At 40.9% G+C, this 22679-nt stretch overlaps 1 protein-coding gene across 1 annotated transcript in view; it reads left to right on the forward strand.

The window, feature by feature from the left end:
* The window catches only part of LOC124777936 (intracellular protein transport protein USO1-like), a 198312-nt gene that overhangs the window by 70221 nt on the left and 105412 nt on the right, over nt 1-22679 (forward strand). The window lies entirely within an intron of this gene.

Raw genomic sequence — 22679 nt, forward strand, 5'->3', positions numbered from 1 at the left:
GCTCAGAGGGAACTGGGTTCGGTCGCGGCGGCGGCTGATTTAATACCCTCCGCCCGTGTCGCGCTCCCTCCGCCGTCCGCGCCCAGCGCCACGGTCGCGCGGTGGAACAGATTGCGAAGGCGTCTGAGATGACGTCGGTGTGATGGCTCTGTCCGCCGTGGTCGTCACAACTATACGTCTGCTCGATTTACTCTTGATCGCCGACAGTCTTTTAGTGCAGGTTAGTAAAATTTTTAACAGCTTTTCACTTAACTTAGTTCCTTCTGCACGACGTATGGCGTTGCCGGCGCGGCGTACCAGGATTCCTGATGCGACGTGGCACGTTGAACTGCAGACGGCTCTCCGACGGCTGTTGTGTGTTTGCGTGGCCCGCAATTGCAGGCTCTGCGCCGGCTGCTCCAGGGGACGACTGCGGTACGGCGAGACTGGCTTCTCGCGATGCCGGCAGCACCGCTAGACTCAGTGCCAGCTCCGTCAATCCAGATGCGTTGTTAATCCAATTGCGTCGTCCACATGCACACGTAACACATTCACTGTTCTATCCTCAGTTGCGTGTCGCATTTCCCTCGCGAATCCGAATAGTTAAAAATCACTTTCACTTAGTCGATTTCCCGGCCGATGCACCATATGTGGGGCGGCGGATGTATAAGTTTGTAACAATAATAAAAAATCTGATTGCTGGATATATGCTTGCGTGTTGAATCAGTTTCTAGCTTTTAGAATGTTGTTAATGCTGTCTTTTGCCGTTCTCAACACTGGCTCTCTATTTACTTCGTGGCCCCCAGAAAGTGATTTAATAAAACTTGGAGCCAGTAAGTAGATATCCTAGTGCCCACTTTACCTGAGAATGTTATTATAACTGCAGCTTATAGCTCTGAGGAATTAGGAGATTGTCCGGGATTTCTAATCAAAAACGGTTTTCCAAAATAGTTGAGTATATTCTGAAATTCACTGATAAACAACACAAGTATCCCTACAACCTAACTAACAGAACAGTTCAGAGTCTAATGCGCTGATGCAACTATAAATGTCCGAATCAAATGTTAAAAAGAATGCTCGCCATAATTTGATGAAAATACTTCATCAAACGCCACGCTAAATATTTGGTAGAATGTCTGTCCCGCGACGGCACGTGAAAATACAACAGTACGCAAACTGAAGCTAGATAATGAAAATCATCCCAGAATTAACACTTCACATGAAATGTTTTCATGGTTCCGCATATCTCTAGTAACTTAATACGGCACCCGAGGCTGTTTGTAGCAGATACACTGATGCGACGCGACTACCGACACAGATGGCGTGTCATTCAGCGTCTGGAGAGAACTGGGGCCTTGCTTCCTCGCGCAGTGTTCTTATATATAAAGCCACGGTGCGGACGGCTGAGGGAACGCCTGATTAAATCCGCTCTCCCGACTAGCCGCTGGGCTAGTAATGCACCACTTCAAGTTACATAATAATTTATAGCTTCTTTGGCTGATGGCCGAAGAAGCTCTTAATTTAAACGTGCATTCAGCACGCAGGTAAGTATTGATAATAAAATTTTGACATGGCTAAGTTAAATATTCTGGGCGAGAGAATTAATCTAATTACACTGCCCGCAGTAGATGAGCTCTGAACTGGCCCTGTTGAGATCCGCTATCGCTATAATTTTATAGGTATTAAAAAGAAAATTTACACATCTTCATAGTCATAGCGGACCTCCAATCTATTTAAATCTAAACATCCTAGCCTTATTTATTAACCTACTTAATCTATCTTGCTTCCTTCAGTTTTGAGACGAAAACCAGAAAATCATGAATTTCCACTAAAGTCTTAATTTGTGAAATCCAAAGTACTGTTTTTATTAAATCATTATGAAATATGAATCTAAATATAAATTTTGAAGTCTCTAGCTCTTTTCTGTTGCGCCAATGATTTTTCCAGAAAAACGTCCAAATCTCGGAAATGGCTGAAGTTATCAAACTGATATTTAACACACATTAATTTAGTATTATTTCTGACATGCTAGAAAAGTTTTAGTTCATGTGCTTGATTTTTAAGGTATTGCGCAACATTTATGACGTCAGAGCTAGTTACAGCAGACTGACTTGCACATAATGGAAACTGATGTGAATTTACTATAGCGTGAGTAGGCTGCTTCCCTACATCACCCTCTACTTAAATTTTTTTGTTTATGAATGTTAATGAATGAAGAAAAAATTTAATTACAAAAAGGGAAGCAAGAGTACAGTTTAACTCCCTATGAAAAATCAAAATTGAAATATAAACCGGTAGAAACATTAAAGAAAACTGATTACCTACATTAATTATTTAAATTGTAGGCATGTTAACTGCCTTTTTAAACAATGTCATTACTCAAAATTTTAAGCAAAGTCAATGAAATATTTTCGCATACATATTGCCTTAGACAAACAAACACATATAAATTAAAAAATTTATGAAAATCTTAGATCCATTAAATACATTAAATACATTTTTACAGACACAAATTCAAAGAAAATAACATGACACATAAACAGATGATTATCTCTTAGCAGTCTTTCTAAACCTGAAAGAAAATTCCACAAATAATTTTTACACACGTGGTTGTAGCCGCTTTGGCTGGCGTCCTACACTTCCATTCATAAGGGTAGAGGAGGGGAAGTTGCTATGGTGTGCGTCCTTCACGTTCTCTCTAAATTACATGGGGGGAAAGGGGAGGGGTCACTGTGAGTTGTGTCCAAGTCACTCCACGCTTTCACGCAGCTACCAGGCTGCCATTATCTGGTTTGTCCTGTAGAACAAACAAAAAGAGTGCCTCAGACTCTGTTCACTTATTATCTAAGGGTGGGTCACAATGAAATGGGGATATATACATTTTCTCTTCCGATATGTTACTGGAACAAAGTTAACAGAACTTTTTCAGTATTACTCTCGCGGTTACTTAACTGTCATAAAATCGTTAAACAAGTGGCTCAAAACGCCGTCAATGACGTACTTGAGAAAATTTATGCTCAAGGCATACAGTCATAAATCATATTTAATCTGAATTTATTATTTCTGGGCCGGAACACTGAACCAATGCTCGGTACATTCCTGACAAATCTGCATCTTATTTACTTAACTGACTCATCTATGATTACTTTATTCTTAGAGATAGTATGAGTATGATTAGTGGTTGTTTTCTCAGCTTCCATGTACATGTGAGTAACTTTTGGTAATAGTACAGTTTTGAGTGTTCAAAACACACTACGTTTAGTTGACTACTAAATCCACTTATTGGTCCTCTGCTGTTGTCAGTTCCACATCTGCAATTACGTACTTACTTACAATGAAGTGTATTTATGCGGAGCTAAAATAATGTTTTACGTCTGTCATTATGTACTTACTTACTTTGCTAGTGTATGAACTTAAGTAATACTCACTCCACTTAAATTTAAAGCATAGGAAAGCATATTTATTTCATATTCTTAGTGTATTGCAGCTGATCAGTTTGCTCACGTGGCAATCCATTTCCACTCGATCGGACGCTGAAACCTCAGGTAGTCTCTCTCAGACCTACCACTAAAGTGCATCAAGTAATTATGGACGAGCATAATGCTGAATTCCTTAAACCTATAGGACACCATGAGCTGCTCTGTCTCATCTAACATAAAGGTACCTATGGTCGCATTCACGCCTCCAACTCATAACCTCAATACGTGTAGGTGTATCCTGTCACACACTACACTAAAATAATGGCCAGCTCCAACCTTATAAATACTTCAGGGACGTGTCCTTCACGTCTCAACCACAAACACTGCTCAATTCTATTACACTGCCTTTCCTTGCTATACCAGGTGAGTTTATCCTTACAACTTATCTGCATATTTTTCATAACACTAAGCAATCTCTTTTATTATTAATTAGTTAGCTCTACAGCATACACTAGGTTTCACTACTATTTCAGATCCTGCTTGTACATGAATTCATATATCTTTTTAAATTACTGTTGGTGGACCATTTCCAATAACACAACACTTTGTACTTACTATATTACCAGGTTTCTACACATACTTGTTACTCAAATACATTTGTATCTTAATTACGTCATACTTCTCTATTGTTTGTCACTATCAGGTTTGTCACATTAGGTATTTTTCTTCACTAATCGGTAGATGGAATAGTTACATAACTCATGGCTTGATAGCCATGACAGAAAATTTTCATGTCTGGAAAGAAGAGGTCGAAATTTTTGAGGACAGGAAAGAGGAAGAATGAGTGAGACCTGAAAGGGAAAGAAGATCTCACACAGCTGGGACTGCACAGCTGCCACACTGTGTAGAAGTTACCGAACAACCTCCTCCCTACAGCATTCATTGGTTTAGTGCTGTAAAGAAGAGTTAGAAATTTTAGGTGGATAGAAAAGACGAAGAGTGAGTGAGACCTGAAATGGAAAGAAGATCTCACACAGCTGGGACTGCACAGCTGCCACACTGTGTAGAGGTTACAGAACAACCTCCTCCCTACAGCATTCATTAGCTTATTATTGACGTGATAATCATACCGGAAAATTTTGTGTTGGAAAGTAGAGGTCGAAATTTTTGGGGATAGGAAAGATGAAGATTGAGTGAGACCTGAAATGGGAAAGAAGATCTCACACAGCTGGGACTGCACAGCTGCCACACTGTGTAGAGGTTAAAGAACAACCTCCTCCCTACAGCATTCATTGGTTTAATGCTGTATTGATAACCATACCAGAAAATTTTATGTGTTGGAAGATGATGTCGAAATTTTTTGTGGATAGGAAAGATGAAGAATGAGTGAGACCTGAAAAGGAAAGAAGATCTCACACAGCTGGGACCGCACAGCTGCCACACTGTGTGGAGGTTATAGAGCAACCTCCTCCCTACAGCATTCATTAGTTTAATGCTGTAAAGAACAGTTAGAAATTTTTATGTGTTGTAAGAAGATGTCGAAATTTTGTAGATAGGAAATATGAAGAGTGAGTGAGACCTGAAATGGGAAAGAAGATCTCACACAGCTGGGACTGCACAGCTGCCACACTGTGTAGAGGTTACAGAACAACCTCCTCCCTACAGCATTCAGTGGCTACCTATGAATCTGACAGGTCGATCTGAAAATACTTTATGATGCCTTTTTAGAACCTGTCTCAGTTCTTCCTTCTGATTGGCTGAAATCCTATCGATTTCCTGCAATTTAGTTTCCATTTTGTCTAAAATAATTGCTTCTTCTTCTTCTTCTGTGTTTGGCTTACTTGTACTAAGATTAGCACCATTACCCCAATATTTCCTGTTTTTCAGAACTCGTATAGGCAGCTCCCAAGTTCCATCATCAGTCACTACATGCTTATCACTAAAAGGGACTGTAATTACTCCGGTTATTGGCAAGACCATTTTTAACTGGCTTCTTTCAAAGTCAACAACACTCTGATATTTTGACAAGAAATCTATGCCAATTAAAACCTCAATACTGAGATTGTTTACAATTAAACATGGATGATCAATTAAATTACCATTAATGTTAAAGGGCGGTAAAGCTTCTTGCTTTACCGTTTTTGACACCTTGCCAGTAGCACCAATTATTCTTAGTCCTGATACCCTCATTACTGTAAGCTTATCTTTACCAGGTAATGCGTCAAAGAAGGACTGAGATATTGCACTCACCTCACTTCCACTGTCTAAGAGACAACGTACATTGATACCCAACATATTCACTATTATAGGGTGGCTTATTCTAGGTTGTACAGGTGGTTCCTCACATTCATCTAGTAGTTCCTTTTGGATTTGTCTCCAACTAAAGTGATCGACATCTGTCTTCATTACATTTAGGTCACAGTGTGTAGGGGTTTCCTGAATTACATTTTCAGCTGCCTTTTCCAGTCGGTCTATTAATTTTAAATCGAAACACCGCACGACTTCATTACATTTAGTTTGATGAACATGACCCAAATTACTGTAGTCTGAGCGATTCTGCGCCTCCAGACCGGGCATAACATTAGTTACAGCTAAACCACTTTCACCATTATCGTCGGTTTCCTTCTCAAGTGACAACTGGTCACAGCTACTGGGTTCATCGACCCCAAACTTCCTACCCTCTACATTCCCACTTATCTCCTGCTCTAAATCTATTAGTACATTATCAACATCCTGCACAGGCACTTTAGATAAGAGCACATCATCCTCATCGTAAATATAAGCATGAATTTCTTCTGCTTCTTCACCTGACAATTCAGTATTTTGTAGCTCATCCCTACTGTTACACTGCTGCGCCTTCTCTTTCTCTTCCCACTTAGAAAGCGTCTCTAACACGGTATCTATCAAATACTGTGAGTGATCTAATATTTCTGTTGTATCCTTAGGTGCTACCGACTCTTCATCCACATGTTCAGTCTGAGTATTCTGATCTGTCTTACCAATTCTCTTAACTACTGGCATAGGAAAAGTAACCGCCTGGTGAGCGCCAGTGTCCTCATAGACGGGAACTAGTTTTCCTGCCTCGGCCTACTGCTGTTTCCTTTATTCTCATTATAGTTAACGGGCACAGCATTACTTTCCGTACTGTTGTTTACCTGCATATTTCTGTTTGGAACAAAATTATTATTCCTTGGACGCCATTGTTGGTTCTGATAATTATTTCCCCAATTCCTACCTCTCTTAGGATGACGAACACCTACTGTTCTAATGTTTACATTGCCATTTTGCTCGTTCCGAAAATTACTATTATTATTATTGGCATTACGGTTATTACGTGCTTGCTCCTCATTGGCAGCAACACGTTCTACACGTTCCAAATATTCAATGAAACGATCCAGATTGTCTCTAGGGGCTGATATAATTCTAGTTTGCCAGTACCATGGCAGTTTGGCTTCCAGACCTAGTATAATCATTTCTGGTTTTAGCTTTTCCGCCAAATGTGACAAACGTGAAATCCATGACCTAGCAAACTCTTTAATAGATTCCTTGCCTGCATTGAAGCGTTTTCCACTCCAAAATTCTCTCAACACTTCATTTTGCTTATTGCTAGACCAATACTCATTAATAAAAGCTGTTTTAAATTCCGCTAATGTTTTACATTTCAACATAACATCAGCTGACCAACGCATGGCGTCACCTGCTAAATGGCTTCTAACAAACGAGATTTTCTCTCGTTCAGACCAAGTTGGTGGAATCACATCTTCAAAATCGTTCCAGAAATCTAGCGGATGGATATTTTTATCTGGATCGAACCGCAAGAACTGCCGACACCCGATAAAAGCGGCGTTTGCAGCTACAACTTGTTGTACATTACCATTACCAGAAGTTACTGAAGCTACTTTACTCTCAATGTTAGCAATGTTAGTACTTATATTTTCTACTTTCATTTCAACATTATCTACTCTTTGTACAATATGAGTAGTGTCAGTTTTGATTGCTTCTACTTCTGCTTGACATATGTTTACTTTTATATTAACATCTTTAAATCTATCTGAGCATAGTTCAGATTCCGCCTCGATTCTTTCTGTTAACTTGTGCTCCAGCTTCGCATCTTCCATTCGGAAGTCTTTGCGAACCTCAGCAACTTCGGATTTAACTGTTTTATACATTTCAGAAAACTGTTGAGCAACCTTTTTCTTAATATCCTCATGGTTGTAATCAATTTTATAATTCAAACTGTCCAGATCTTCTTTCAACTTATTGCAACTAGCCTTGAAAGAATTTTCTAATTCAGCTTTATTGGATTCTAATTTATTGTCCATCGCCTCAAACCGTTTATTAAAATTGGTTTGGCTGGCCACAATTTCAGACTTTAATTCAGCATTACTGCTTTTGACCTGTTCACTTATTTCAGATTTTAATTCAGCTGTCATTTGTGCATTACTGGCAGCTATTGCTTGTAATATAACATTTAGATCAACAGCCCCAGCATCTTTGGGTTGCTCACGAGCTGGCTTTTTATCACACTCAGGTGACGAAAAACTAGCTTCAATACCAGAATTATCAAAACTACATGAAACTTCTGATTGATTAGTCATATCTAACTGCTCCTTCTTAAACTCTACCATCTCTGATGACTGTTTCATTTTTAATTCATCAGAGGAACTATCATCCAATAAATTTACAATTTCTACTTTCCGCTTTACTACAGGGGTCTCTATTATTGAATCGTTGGCCCTTCCCACACTACTGTCAGGAGACAATACTTCATATTTCACTTTAACATTACTACTTTCATGCATATTTACACTCGAACCGTTGTCTGTATTTACAGTTCCCTCAACAGACATAGGTTCTGATTTAAGTTTAACCTCAGTTTCTTTTGGCGGTTTCATCGCCGACAGTCTTTTAGTGCAGGTTAGTAAAATTTTTAACAGCTTTTCACTTAACTTAGTTCCTTCTGCACGACGTATGGCGTTGCCGGCGCGGCGTACCAGGATTCCTGATGCGACGTGGCACGTTGAACTGCAGACGGCTCTCCGACGGCTGTTGTGTGTTTGCGTGGCCCGCAATTGCAGGCTCTGCGCCGGCTGCTCCAGGGGACGACTGCGGTACGGCGAGACTGGCTTCTCGCGATGCCGGCAGCACCGCTAGACTCAGTGCCAGCTCCGTCAATCCAGATGCGTTGTTAATCCAATTGCGTCGTCCACATGCACACGTAACACATTCACTGTTCTATCCTCAGTTGCGTGTCGCATTTCACTCGCGAATCCGAATAGTTAAAAATCACTTTCACTTAGTCGATTTCCCGGCCAATGCACCATATGTGGGGCGGCGGATGTATAAGTTTGTAACAATAATAAAAAATCTGATTGCTGGATATATGCTTGCGTGTTGAATCAGTTTCTAGCTTTTAGAATGTTGTTAATGCTGTCTTTTGCCGTTCTCAACACTGGCTCTCTATTTACTTCGTGGCCCCCAGAAAGTGATTTAATAAAACTTGGAGCCAGTAAATAGATATCCTAGTGCCCACTTTACCTGAGAATGTTATTATAACTGCAGCTTATAGCTCTGAGGAATTAGGAGATTGTCCGGGATTTCTAATCAAAAACGGTTTTCCAAAATAGTTGAGTATATTCTGAAATTCACTGATAAACAACACAAGTATCCCTACAACCTAACTAACAGAACAGTTCAGAGTCTAATGCGCTGATGCAACTATAAATGTCCGAATCAAATGTTAAAAAGAATGCTCGCCATAGTTTGATGAAAATACTTCATCAAACGCCACGCTAAATATTTGGTAGAATGTCTGTCCCGCGACGGCACGTGAAAATACGACAGTACGCAAACTGAAGCTAGATAATGAAAATCATCCCAGAATTAACACTTCACATGAAATGTTTTCATGGTTCCGCATATCTCTAGTAACTTAATACGGCACCCGAGGCTGTTTGTAGCAGATACACTGATGCGACGCGACTACCGACACAGATGGCGTGTCATTCAGCGTCTGGAGAGAACTGGGGCCTTGCTTCCTCACGCAGTGTTCTTATATATAAAGCCGCGGTGCGGACGGCTGAGGGAACGCCTGATTAAATCCGCTCTCCCGACTAGCCGCTGTGCTAGTAACGCACCACTTCAAGTTACATAATAATTTATAGCTTCTTTGGCTGATGGCCGAAGAAGCTCTTAATTTAAACGTGCATTCAGCACGCAGGTAAGTATTGATAATAAAATTTTGACGTGGCTAAGTTAAATATTCTGGGCGAGAGAATTAATCTAATTACACCGCCCGCAGTAGATGAGCTCTGAACTGGCCCTGTTGAGATCTGCTATCGCTATAATTTTATAGGTATTAAAAAGAAAATTTACACATCTTCATAGTCATAGCGGACCTCCAATCTATTTAAATCTGAACATCCTAGCCTTATTTATTAACCTACTTAATCTATCTTGCTTCCTTCAGTTTTGAGACGAAAACCAGAAAATCATGAATTTCCACTAAAGTCTTAATTTGTGAAATCCAAAGTACTGTTTTTATTAAATCATTATGAAAGATGAATCTAAATATAAATTTTGAAGTCTCTAGCTCTTTTCTGTTGCGCCAATGATTTTTCCAGAAAAACGTCCAAATCTCGGAAATGGCTGAAGTTATCAAACTGATATTTAACACACATTAATTTAGTATTATTTCTGACATGCTAGAAAAGTTTTAGTTCATGTGCTTGATTTTTAAGGTATTGCGCAACATTTATGACGTCAGAGCTAGTTACAGCAGACTGACTTGCACATAATGGAAACTGATGTGAATTTACTATAGCGTGAGTAGGCTGCTTCCCTACACCGTGGATATTTTGATTATCATATACGCCGGGAGAAACTCAAGAATCACATCATACACCTTTACGGGGAGGAGATGTATCGCAGCATGAAGAAATTTGAAAAGTTGCGCCACCGTAGATGTCGTTTGCTAAGTACTCTTGCCTTTCTAAAGAGATGTCGTTTCGAGAATGTTGTTCCAAATTTTGCTAAGGTTATGCATCACATCGATTCTGCAGCAGCTAAGAGAATCAAGAAACGAGCCAGCCTCGCATTGGTACGTGAGAGAGTGCAATTCACCCGCCGGAGCCTTGAGTTTATCTCACAGGAATTACTCAAACTACATTTGCAACTGGCTAGTAAGTTCACTTCTTGTTCCTGGGATTGGATTGATGGTGTCACCTGGGTGTCAGCTGATTCCGCCCATAAGAAGGCTACAGGACGTCAAACAGCTAAGTTCTCACGTCTCCTTGACAAACCATCCCTGCAGGTTCCGTGCAAGACTGTCATCAATTTGAGTGGCATGGTGTTGAGTGATGATGCGGTCTCGGTTTTGCAGAAAGGTCTCAACTTCGCTCCCACCCCCAAGTTCACTCCGGTCGCAGAAATTGTTAGTGCTGTTGAACAGGTTGCAGCTCGACTTCCGCCAGAATCAGCCGAGGAAATACGTCGTGAAACTTGTCGTGCGTTGACGAAATCCAAGCCGATGAAGTCAAATATCAGCAGTAAAGAGAGGGCGGCCATTCGTGATCTGAGGGAGCGCTCTGAAATTGTTATCTTACCGGCTGACAAAGGCAATGCTACAGTTGTTGTCTCCCACAAGGACTACACTGATAAGATTCAGAGCCTGCTAAATGACGATTCCTACCGGAAGATCAGCGTTGACCCTACAAAGAAGGTGGAGAACAAGACGAGGGCGCTTCTCAAGGACGCAGATTTACCGGAGGGTGACGCTAAGAAATTGTTACCCCAAGGTCCGGTACCGCCTAGACTATATGGACTCCCGAAGGTTCACAAAGAGGGGGTACCATTACGTCCCATTGTCAGCAACATCAGGGCACCTACATATTTGTTGGCCAAATACCTGACGGGAATATTAAGTCCTTATGTGGGTAAATGCCCTCATCACATCCGTAATTCCGTGGATTTTGTTAAACGCCTTGATAGCTTCAGGTTAGATGAGTCAGATATCATGGTGAGTTTTGACGTCGTTTCCTTGTTTACGAGGGTACCCCTGCGAGAGTCACTAGAATTGATTAGTCAGAAGTTTGACGAGAAGACCACTGAACGTTTTAGGTATGTCTTGACTTCCACGTATTTTCTTTTTAATGGAGAATACTACGAACAAACGGAGGGAGTCGCCATGGGTAGCCCACTCTCACCAGTGGTAGCGAATTTGTACATGGAGAACTTTGAGGAGGAAGCCCTGTCGTCATCCGTATGGAAACCTACTTGCTTTTTCCGTTACGTGGACAACACGTTTGTCATCTGGCCACATGGTATGGATAAACTCCTTGACTTCCTTACACATCTAAACTCCATACACCCCAACATCAAATTCACTATGGAGACTGAAACGGAGGGTAAATTACCTTTCCTTGACGTCTTGGTCAAGAGAAGGGCTGACGGCATCTTAGGTCATGGGGTGTATCGGAAGGCTACGCACACTGATCTGTATTTGCATGCAGACAGCTGCCACCACCCTTCACAGAGGAATGGGGTACTTAAAACTCTAGTACATAGGGCGCGCACTATCTCTGACGCAGAGAGTCTACCCCAGGAATTGGAACATCTGAGAACTGTATTTTGAAAAAATGGGTACTCAGAGTGGCAGATTCAACGTGCTCTCCGCCCAACCACTGCAGCACAACCTGTTGAGATGGATGAAGTCACGAGGGAGGAGGTAGGCACTGCATTTATTCCATACACAGGCGCACTCTCGCGGAAAATCGCCCGCATTCTGAAGAAACACCGGGTCGGAACTATGTTTTGTCCTCCAAATAAAACTCGTGCACTGGTGGGGAGCGCCAAAGATGACCTCGGTTTGAGGAAGGCCGGCGTGTACCAGATTCCGTGTCAATGTGGCAAGTCGTATATTGGTCAGACGATGCGTACCGTCGAGGATCGATGCCGTGAACACCAGAGGCACACTCGACTGATGTATCCGAGCAAGTCGGCGGTCGCTGAACATTGTTTGTCGGAAAATCACGCCATGGAGTATGACCGCACGAGGATTCTGGTACAGACGTCGAGATACTGGGACAGCGTTGTTAGAGAGGCCATCAAAATTCGCACCAATGACGACCTCATAAACCGTGACTGTGGCTATAATCTTAGCAAGGCTTGGGAACGAGCGATCGGGTTAATCAAGAGTAAATCGAGCACACGTATAGTTGTGACGACCACGGCGGACAGAGCCATCACACCGACGTCATCTCAGACGCCGTCGCAATCTGTTCCACCGCGAGACCGTGGCGCTGGGCGCGGACGGCGGAGGGAGCGCGACGCGGGCGGAGGGTATTTAAATCGGCCGCCGCCGCGACCGAACCCAGTTCCCTCTGAGCAGCCATAGCGTACGGATCTCCGTGCTGGCACGTTCACAGGAACTCAGTCCGTCAGTTCACCTGATGATGGCGACATGTTTGATCGCCGAAATATTGTGCCCGTTGGACACTATAGACCGGCAGCATACCCGTGGATATTTTGATTTCATGAACTGTTACAATTGTGATGTGAAATGTACATCCCTAATTGGGGTAACCAGCTGAAGTGTAAGTGCTCATGACCAAGTAGTTAGCCACACAGATTGTTCTGTTAGGTCTGTAAATCTAGGGTTTTCTGATCATAATGCACTGACTATACAGCCAGTCTTTCTGGGAAGTAAACCTCAACCCAAAAAAAATTACAATACAAAGCAAATTTGTTATGTAAAAGCAGTGTCCTTGAGTTTTTGTACCATATGCAGAGAGAAAACTGGGAGACTGCACACTATTCTCAAACTGTAGATGAAGAATTCGAAACCTTTTTAAACATTTTCTGTTACTATTTCAATTGCCAAAACAAAAAATGCAACAACAGGGTTTCCTTCAACTGGATTACAACAGGTATTATAACCTCAGCAAAAAGGAAGAGAGAGCTTTTCTTCGTCAGCAAGACTAACCTTGGCAAAAGTGAACAATTTGAGAAGTACTTCACTGCACACAAAATAATATTTAGAAATGTGGTGAGTGCTGCTAAAAACTACACAATGACAGCCTTGTGAAGTCTTGGTATAATAAAAGCAAATACATGTGTCAAATAATTATTGCAAAAACTTGTTGTGGTCTTCAGTCCTGAGACTAGTTTGATGCAGCTCTCCATGCTACTATATCCTGTGCAAGCCTCTTCATTTCCCAGTACGTACTGCGACCTACATCCTTCTGAATCTGCTTAGTGTATTCATCTCTTGGTCTCCCTCTACGATTTTCACCCTCCACGCTGCCCTCCAGTACTAAATTGGTGATCCCTTGATGCCTCAGAACATGTCCTACCAAGCGATGCCTTCTTCTAGTCAAGTTGTGCCACAAACTCCTCCCTAATTCTATTCAATACCTCCTCATTAGTTATGTGATCTACCCATCTAGTCTTCAGTATTCTTCTGTAACACCACATTTCAAAAGCTTCTATTCTCTTCTTGTCCAAACTATTTATCGTCCATGTTTCACTTCCATTCGTGGCTACACTCCATACAAATACTTTCAGAAACGACTTCCTGACACTTAAATAAATATCTGATGTTAACAAATTTCTCTTCTTCAGAAATGCTTTCCTTGCCATTGCCAGTCTTCATCTTATATCCTCTCTACTTCGACCATCATCAGTTATTTTGCTCCCCAAATAGCAAAACTCCTTCACTACTTTAAGTGTCTCATTTCCTAATCTAATTCCCTCAGCATCACCCGACTTAATTCAACTACATTCCATTATCCTCATTTTGCTTTTGTTGATGTTCATCTTATACCCTCCTTTCAAGATACTGTCCTTCTGTTCAGCTGCTCTTTCAAGTCCTTTGCTGTCACTGACAGAATTACAATGTCATCGGCGAACCTCAGAGTTTTTATTTCTCCTCCGTGGATTTTAATACCTACTCCGAACTTTTCTTTTGTTTCCTTTACTGTTTACTCAATGTACAGATTGAATAGCATCAGGGAGAGGCTACAACCCTGTCTCACTCCCTTCCCAACCACTGCTTCCCTTTCGTGTCCCTCGACTCTTATAACTGCCATCTGCTTTCTGTACAAATTGTAAATAGCCTTTCGCTCCCTGTATTTTACCCCTGCCACCTTCAGAATTTGAAAGAGAGTATTCCAGTCAACATTGTCAAAAGTTTTCTCTAAGTCTACAAATGCTAGAAATGTAGGTTTGCCTTTCCTTAATCTTTCTTCTAACATAAGTCGTAGGGTCAGTATTGCCTCATGTGTTCCAACATTTTTACGGAATCCAAACTGATCCTCTCCGAGGTCGGCTTCTACCAGTTTTTCCATTCGTCTGTAAAGAATTCGCGTTAGTATTTTGCATCTGTGACATATTAAACTGATAGTTCGGTAAGTTTCACATCTGTCAACACCTTCTTTCTTTGGGATTGGAATTATATTCTTGAAGTCTGAGGGAATTTCGCCTGTCTCATACATCTTGCTCACCAGATGTAGAGTTTTGTCAGGACTGGCTCTCCCAAGGCTGTCAGTAGTTCCATTGTAATGTTGTCTACTCCCGGGGCCTTGTTTCGACTTAGTTCTTTCAGTGCTCTGTCAAACTCTTCTCGCAGTATCATATTTCCCATTTCATCTTCATCTACATCCTCTTCCATTTCCATAATGTTGCCCTCAAGAACATCGCCCCTGTATAGACCCTCTATATACTCCTTGCACCTTTCTGCTTTCCCTTCTTTGCTTAGAACTTGGTTTCCATCTGAGCTCTTGATATTCATGCAAGTGGTTCTCTTTTCTCCAAAGGTGTCTTCAATTTTCCTGTAGGCAGTATCTATCTTACCCCTCATGAGATAAGCCTCTACATCCGTACATTTGTCCTCTAGCCATCCCTGCTTAGCCATTTTGCACTTCCTGTTGATCTCATTTTTGAGATGTTTGTATTCCTTTTTGCCCGCTTCACTTACTGCAGTTTTGTATTTTCTCCTTTCATCAATTAAATTCAGTATTTCTTCTGTTATCCAAGGATTTCTACTAGCCCTCGTCTTTTTACCTACTTGATCCTCTGCTGCCTTCACTATCTACAGTTCATAACCAATAGATTGTGGTCAGAGTCCACATCTGCCCCTGGAAATGTTTTACAATTTAAAATCTGGTTCCTAAATCTCTGTCTTACCATTACATAATCTGTCTGAAACCTTTTAGTATCTCCAGGGTTCTTCCATGTATACAACCTTCTCTCATGATTCTTGAACCAAGTGTTAGCTATGATTATGTTATGGCCTGTGCAAAATTCTACCAGGCGGCTTCCTCTTTCATTTCTTAGCCCCAATCCAAATTCGCCTACTACATTTCCTTCTCTTCCTACTGTCGAATTCCAGTCACCCATGACTATTAAATTTTCATCTCCCTTCACTACCTGAATTAATTTCTTTTATCTCATCATACATCTCATCAACTTCTCCATCATCTGCAGAGCTAGTTGGCATATAAACTCGTACCACTGTAGTAGGCGTGGGCATCGTGTCTATCTTTGCCACAATAATGCGTTCACTATGCTGTTTGTAGTAGCTTACCCACACTCCTATTTTTTAATTCATTATTAAACCTACTCCTGCATTAATCCTATTTGATTTTGTATTTATAACCCTGTATTCACCTGACCAAAAGTCTTGTTCCTCCTGCCACTGAACTTCACTAATTCCCACTATATCTACCTTTAACCTATCCATTTCCGTCTTTAAATTTTCTAACCTACCTGCCCGATTAAGGGATCTGACATTCCACTCTCCGATCCTTAGAATGCCAGTTTTCTTTCTCCTGATAACGATGTCCTCTTGAGTAGTCCCTGCCCAGAGATCCTAATGGGGGAATATTTTACCCAAGAGGACTGCATCATCATTTAATCATACAGTAAAGCTGCATGCCCTCGGGAAAAATTACGGCTGTAGTTTCCCCTTGCTTTCAGCCGTTCACAGTGCCAAAACAGCAAGGCCGTTTTGGTTAGTGTTACAGGCCACATCATTCTATCATCCAGACTGTTGCCCCTGCAACTACTGAAGAGGAACCACATGTTTGTCTGGCCTCTCAACAGATACCCCTCCATTGTGGTTGCACCTACGGTACGGCTATCTGTATCGTTGAGGCACGCAAGTGTTAGTAACATTAAAGTGTTAGTAACATTAAATTTAAAGTAAGTGCAACGTTGATCACTGATCAAGAGGAAGTAGCACAAGAATTTAAATAATACTTTATTGAAACTGTAGAAAAACTAACAGAACATCTAAAAAGCAATTGCCCCCCCCCCCCCTCAACCCGTCCTCAATACCTTCACCAACACAATGTTTTTATCACCAATTTTGGGAGCAGAGATAGAAAAGATAATTCGTAGTAAAATAAACAAAAAATCATCAGCAGAAGATATTAACCCTTGCTTCCTTCTCTGGTGTTGCAACAAACTTATTACTAAGCCGCTGTCTCATGCAACAAATGCTTCATTTTCAGATGCAGTATTCCCAAGAAAACTTAAAATAGCCCATATGTAAAAAGGGATCTACAGAAGATCCTAGCAACTACCATCCAGTTGTAGTGCTGTCTGTATTCAGCAAAATATTTCAATATGTAGTGGCTGCCAGGCTAAAATCAATTATTAGAAAAAATAAGATTCTTTCTTCTGCTCAGTATGGTTTCCAGGAAAATAAAACCACTACTGATGCAATATGTGAATTTCTTGATACTACTGTACATCTTGTTGACAAGAAATGCCTAACTGTAGGTGTCTTTCTTGAACTCAGAGACGTTTTTGAAATGGTAAATCACAACATACTTTTACAAAAGTTGGATTCTTATGAGATAAGGGGAACTACCCACGGATGGCTCAGCCGCTATGTCAGAGACTGACATCAGTACGTTCATATAAATATAGTCAATTAATCGGAATCCTAAATGGGATGCATTCATCTACACAAGTCATAAAACATACTGTGGCAAAGGGCTCTGTTCTAGGTTCTTTCTTATTTGTACTTTATATAAATGACCTCCCTTCCACTCTTCGCACTAGCAAGGCATTTCTCTTCTCTGATGACACTAACACTTATATCAAATACAAATGAATCTCGCCAGTCAGCAGTTAATAGAAATACAACTCAACTAGACTCATGGCTTGCATCAAATAACCACTTCTAAATGTAAAAAAAGACAGTATGCCTAACCATCCACACCATTTAGAACAGAACTCCCCAGGTTCCAACAGTAATACTGAGTGGCAGTAATGTTTAATTTGTCAGTGAAACAAAATTCTTAGGAATTGACATCACTGACACAGTCACATGGAAAAACCACATTGACATTATTATTTCCAGGTTAAGCAAAGTTTGTTTTATGCCCCAATGAGTAAGGGATGAGGTAATTGCCAGCACATTGGCATGCATGTATTAATGTATTGCGCTCTTTTCCATTCAGCACTATGCTATGGAATTAAATTTTGGGGGTGATAGTACTGAATCATGGAAATTATGTATACTAAAAAAAAAAGCAACCAGAATGATCCTGTACAAAAAGCAAAGAGAAATGTGTAAACTGCTCTTTAGAAATTTAAACATACTTTCTCTCCCTAGCCAATATATATTTGAACATCTCTGTTTTATTAAACAAAACGTTCAATAGATTGCACATGAATCTGGACAATCACCATCATGACACAAGCTCAAAAAAGTTGTTAAGATTAATTCCCCATTCTACTAAACTGTATAGCAATAGTGTTAAATGTAGGAGAATCAAACTCTACAACTATCTCTTGAAAGAGGTAGAGAGTATTCAAAAATCAAAATTAAAAGAAGAAAGGGGGGGAAAAAACACCTAAAGAGCACTCATAACAAAGCATTGCTTTTACAGCATGCAAGACTTCCTTGAATATGTGATGTCTATCATAAATTATACAGGGTGATTTTTTCTACTGTGTATAAACTCTAGGGATTGATTGGCGAGAGGACACAGAATAAAAAAGGTCTAATGAAATGCATGGTTACCATGCTAGAGAATTTATTCAATCGTACAGTGTTACAGAGACTTTCTGTACCTTGCAGCCACAGTTACAGTATGTGTTGTACATGGTTTCCATGTTCAACACATGCATGTACACACCATAGCATGTTTTGTTATACATGTTCACATTTGCCAGGCTGCATGCGAACAGTGTCAGAGGCAGCATGAATATGCTGCTTCAGTATCTCCACACCTGGAATGGGCTCCGTGCGCATGAAACTTTTGAGATGGCCCCATAACCAGAAATTGCATGATTTTAGATACGATGAATGAGCAGGCCATGCAACTGGGCCCCTCGTCCTATCCATCGAGCAGGGAAGACACGATTGAGAGGCCGAGCAAGGTGGTGGAGTGGTTAGCACACTGGACTCGTATTCGGGAGGATGACAGTTCAATCCCGCGTCTGGCCATTGTGATTTAGGTTTTCCGTGATTTCCCTAAATTGCTCCAGACAAATTCTGGGATGGTTCCTTTGAAAGGGCACGGCCAAATTGCTTCCCCATTTTTTCCTAATCCACTGAAACCAATGACCTCACTGTCTGGTCTTCTCCCTCAAAACAACCCAACCCAACATGATTGAGATGTAACCAGATGTTAATGGCGAAGTGGGCTGGAGCACCATTATGTAGCAGCCACATAACCCTTCAAATCATTAATGGCACTTGTTCCAGAAGAAACGCTGATATTTCCAGCCTGTCAGGCGACACGGAGGGAAGACTGGTCCCAAAATATGATTGCCAGTTATCTCAGCCCTTACATTCCGGCTGCACCGATGCTGACAATTCGCTGTCACTGTGCCATGGGGGCTCTGCATATTATCCCACAGATGACTGTTATGAAAGTTGAAGGTACCTCATCTGTGAATAGAGTGGATGACACAAATCCCCATGCCCGTGGTTGCCTGGTGAAGAAACCAGTGACAAAACTGCTCCCAGTGAGGAAAGTCTGTCTCTAGTAAGCCCTGCACACGCTGTAAGTGATAAGGATACCAACAATGATTGTCTGGCTTACCCTCTAGTGGTCGGCCAACTACCTGGTACTAACATGGCAGTCACCTTCCACAGTGTTAATCACATTTTCCTCCAAGTCTGATGTCTGAACATTTTGGGTACATCCTTCATGATTTCCTGCTTCCTGAAATGACCCTGTCACAGACAAATGCTGAAACACTGTTGCAAATATTGAATGCTGTGGTTGTTGTTGGCGTGGATAAGTCTCCTGATACAACCATGCTATCCACTGCCCATTGCCGTTTGGATTCCTGTACGTAAACACCAAGTCGGCAAGCTCTCTAGTCAAATACAGAACCATTGAGTACAATGCTGTATCACATCCACTACAAGGTAATTCAGCAAGAGAAGTGAATCAGACACAACATTACCGATGACTATAGCAGGAGAGGGTGCTAGGGCATGATGTATGAGGAAGAGTACCACCCTCTAGGAGGAAACCATGCGTATTGTAACAGTAGCTGCATGGTACAGTGTATATTAGACCACAGTTTCTGTAACAAAGTGTGATTGAATAAATGGTTTCTAGCATGGAATCCATACATTTCCATACATAGTTTCATTGGACCTTTTTCGTTCTGTATTCTGTCATAGATTAATCCCTAGGATTTGTATACGGTGGAAAAAAATCACCCTGTATATTTTTATTATGTTTCAAAATCAAACTGTTTCATTAGAAATAACCTATTGTCCATTAAAGAGCTTCCACTGTTTGACTATGACCAGCATTATTATTTGAACTTATTGTTACTCTATTATTATTATTATTACTATTACTATGAATATACAGGGTGATTCAAAAAGAATACCACAACTTTAGGAATTTAAAACTCTGCAACGACAAAAGGCAGAGCTAAGCACTATCTGTCGGCGAATTAAGGGAGCTATAAAGTTTCATTTAGTTGTACATTTGTTCGCCATTTCAGCCAATAAAATTTTTGGTCCCTTTTTCTTCGAAGGTGCTACTGTAACTGGACTACAGTATCTAGAGATGTTAGAGAATTGGCTGTTCCCTCAGCTCGAACAAGAAGCACAACAACTCATATTTCAGCAGGATGGAGCGCCACCACATTGGCACTTATCTGTCCGTAACTACCTGAACGTCAACTACCCGAGGCGATGGATCGGCCGCCAGGCAGCCCGTGACAGAGCACTTCATCACTGGTCTCCAAGAAGCCCTGATCTTACCCCCTGTGATTTTTTCTTATGGGGGTATGTTAAGGATATGGTGTTTCGGCCACCTCTCCCAGCCACCATTGATGATTTGAAACGAGAAATAACAGCAGCTATCCAAACTGTTACGCCTGATATGCTACAGAGAGTGTGGAACGAGTTGGAGTATCGGGTTGATATTGCTCGTGTGTCTGGAGGGGGCCATATTGAACATCTCTGAACTTGTTTTTGAGTAAAAAAAAAACCTTTTTAAATACTCTTTGTAATGCTGTATAACAGAAGGTTATATTATGTTTCTTTCATTAAATACACATTTTTAAAGTTGTGGTATTCTTTTTGAATCACCCTGTATATGTAATAATAATTCATGACAAGTGACAAACATGGACCACAATTCCTTGAAACAGAGATTGGATAGATTGAGATGGTAAAAAACTTCAAATACCTCGTTGAAGCCATACAAGAGAATGGACTGGAGAAAACTGCTGTGGGGGACTGGATCTCAAAAATGGAGAGAGCTTATGGATCAACTAAAAACAGTTACAAAAAAAAGTGCATCTCTTGAAATGCCAAAATAAAGCACTACATTGCTGTGGTAAAAACGGAGCGCGTATATGCCAGCAAATGCCTCTCAATGAATTACAAGTTTTAAAAGCTGGAGGTAATAGAAAGAAGAATATTACGGAAAATAATGGGTCCAACACAGATTGAAAGTGGCTGGAAGCTTTGGAGCAACAATGAAATCTACAAAAAGGTGGAGAAAATCTCGGAGACCATGAAAAAGAGGAGGTTATCATTTCTAGGACACCTGTACAGAATGGACAAAACCAGACTTACCAAAAGGATATTCGACTACACGTGGAAAAAGAAGACAACAATGACATGGATTAAGGAAGCTCGTAAATATCTGGAAAGGTTCAGCATTCAGGAAATTGAGATGTTAAATCGGGATACATTTCAGACCATGATTCAAAATTTGGAAGGATTTCAAGTCAGAAGAACTAAGAAGACTGGAAGAGCCTGGATGGATGAACAGAAGCAACAGCACAGCGTCCATATGAAGGATTACTGGAGAAAAAGGAAACTTCAGACAAAGAAGAAATGAAATTGTAGAGTGATCCTAAGAGGCCAATTCGCCGGGGGAAAAAAATTAATTAATTAAAAAAAATTGCTTATGTTGTTTGTTTGACTTGTCCCATATCATGTTGTACGCTTCTGTACATTGAATGATTGAGTGGATCAGTAAATATATAAATACAGATACTTCTCCCCATCCCATAAAGTGATTTCTTTGCAATGTGTTCATTTGGTCTCCCAAGTGTATGTCCTAAAGATCTCCACTTTGTGCTTCTGATTTGCAGGTCCATTGGGTTCTGGCTGGTCCTTTTTCAGTGTGTGTTGTTAGAGATGACATTTGTCCACCATACACCAAGGATGTTCCTCAGACATTTTTGTTGAATGTCTGCAGCTTATGGATTAGCTGCTTTGTCATTTTCCATGTTTCACATCCATATAGAAGCACAGATTTTACGTTACTTTCAAGTTCCACAATGTGGCCCTCAATGTTGTCCTCAATGTTGTTTCCTTCGATCTCCAGATAGAGCAGAGAGCTGTAAAAGTGCCTTTGGCTTTGTTGAAGTGGCTGTTAATGTTCTCTGTTGCACCATCATATGGTGTAATCATGTTGACAAGGTAGGTAAACTAACCCACCCTTTCGATTACCTGGCTCCCAAGCTTAAGCTCTGCTATGTTGTTATCATTTACCTGCATGTCTTTTGTTTTTTGGGCATTAATTTCCAAACCAACTTTCTTCACCGCAGATTTCAGATATTCTACTTCTCTTTCATGTTGTTGAGACTGTGCGATCATCTGCAAAATCTCTGTCTTCTAGATGTGTCCCATTGCTCAATTTTATTCCTATCACTTTTTTATTGGTCGCACCAATACAAGATTCAGTACTATGTTAATTAATATTGGTGAGAGTATGCAGCCTTGCTTAACTCCTATTTTCACTGCTATCGGATCTGAAAGCAGACCTTGATGTTGAA

This window comes from Schistocerca piceifrons, chromosome 1, assembly GCF_021461385.2.
Source record: "Schistocerca piceifrons isolate TAMUIC-IGC-003096 chromosome 1, iqSchPice1.1, whole genome shotgun sequence".
Classification (NCBI taxonomy): domain Eukaryota; kingdom Metazoa; phylum Arthropoda; class Insecta; order Orthoptera; family Acrididae; genus Schistocerca; species Schistocerca piceifrons.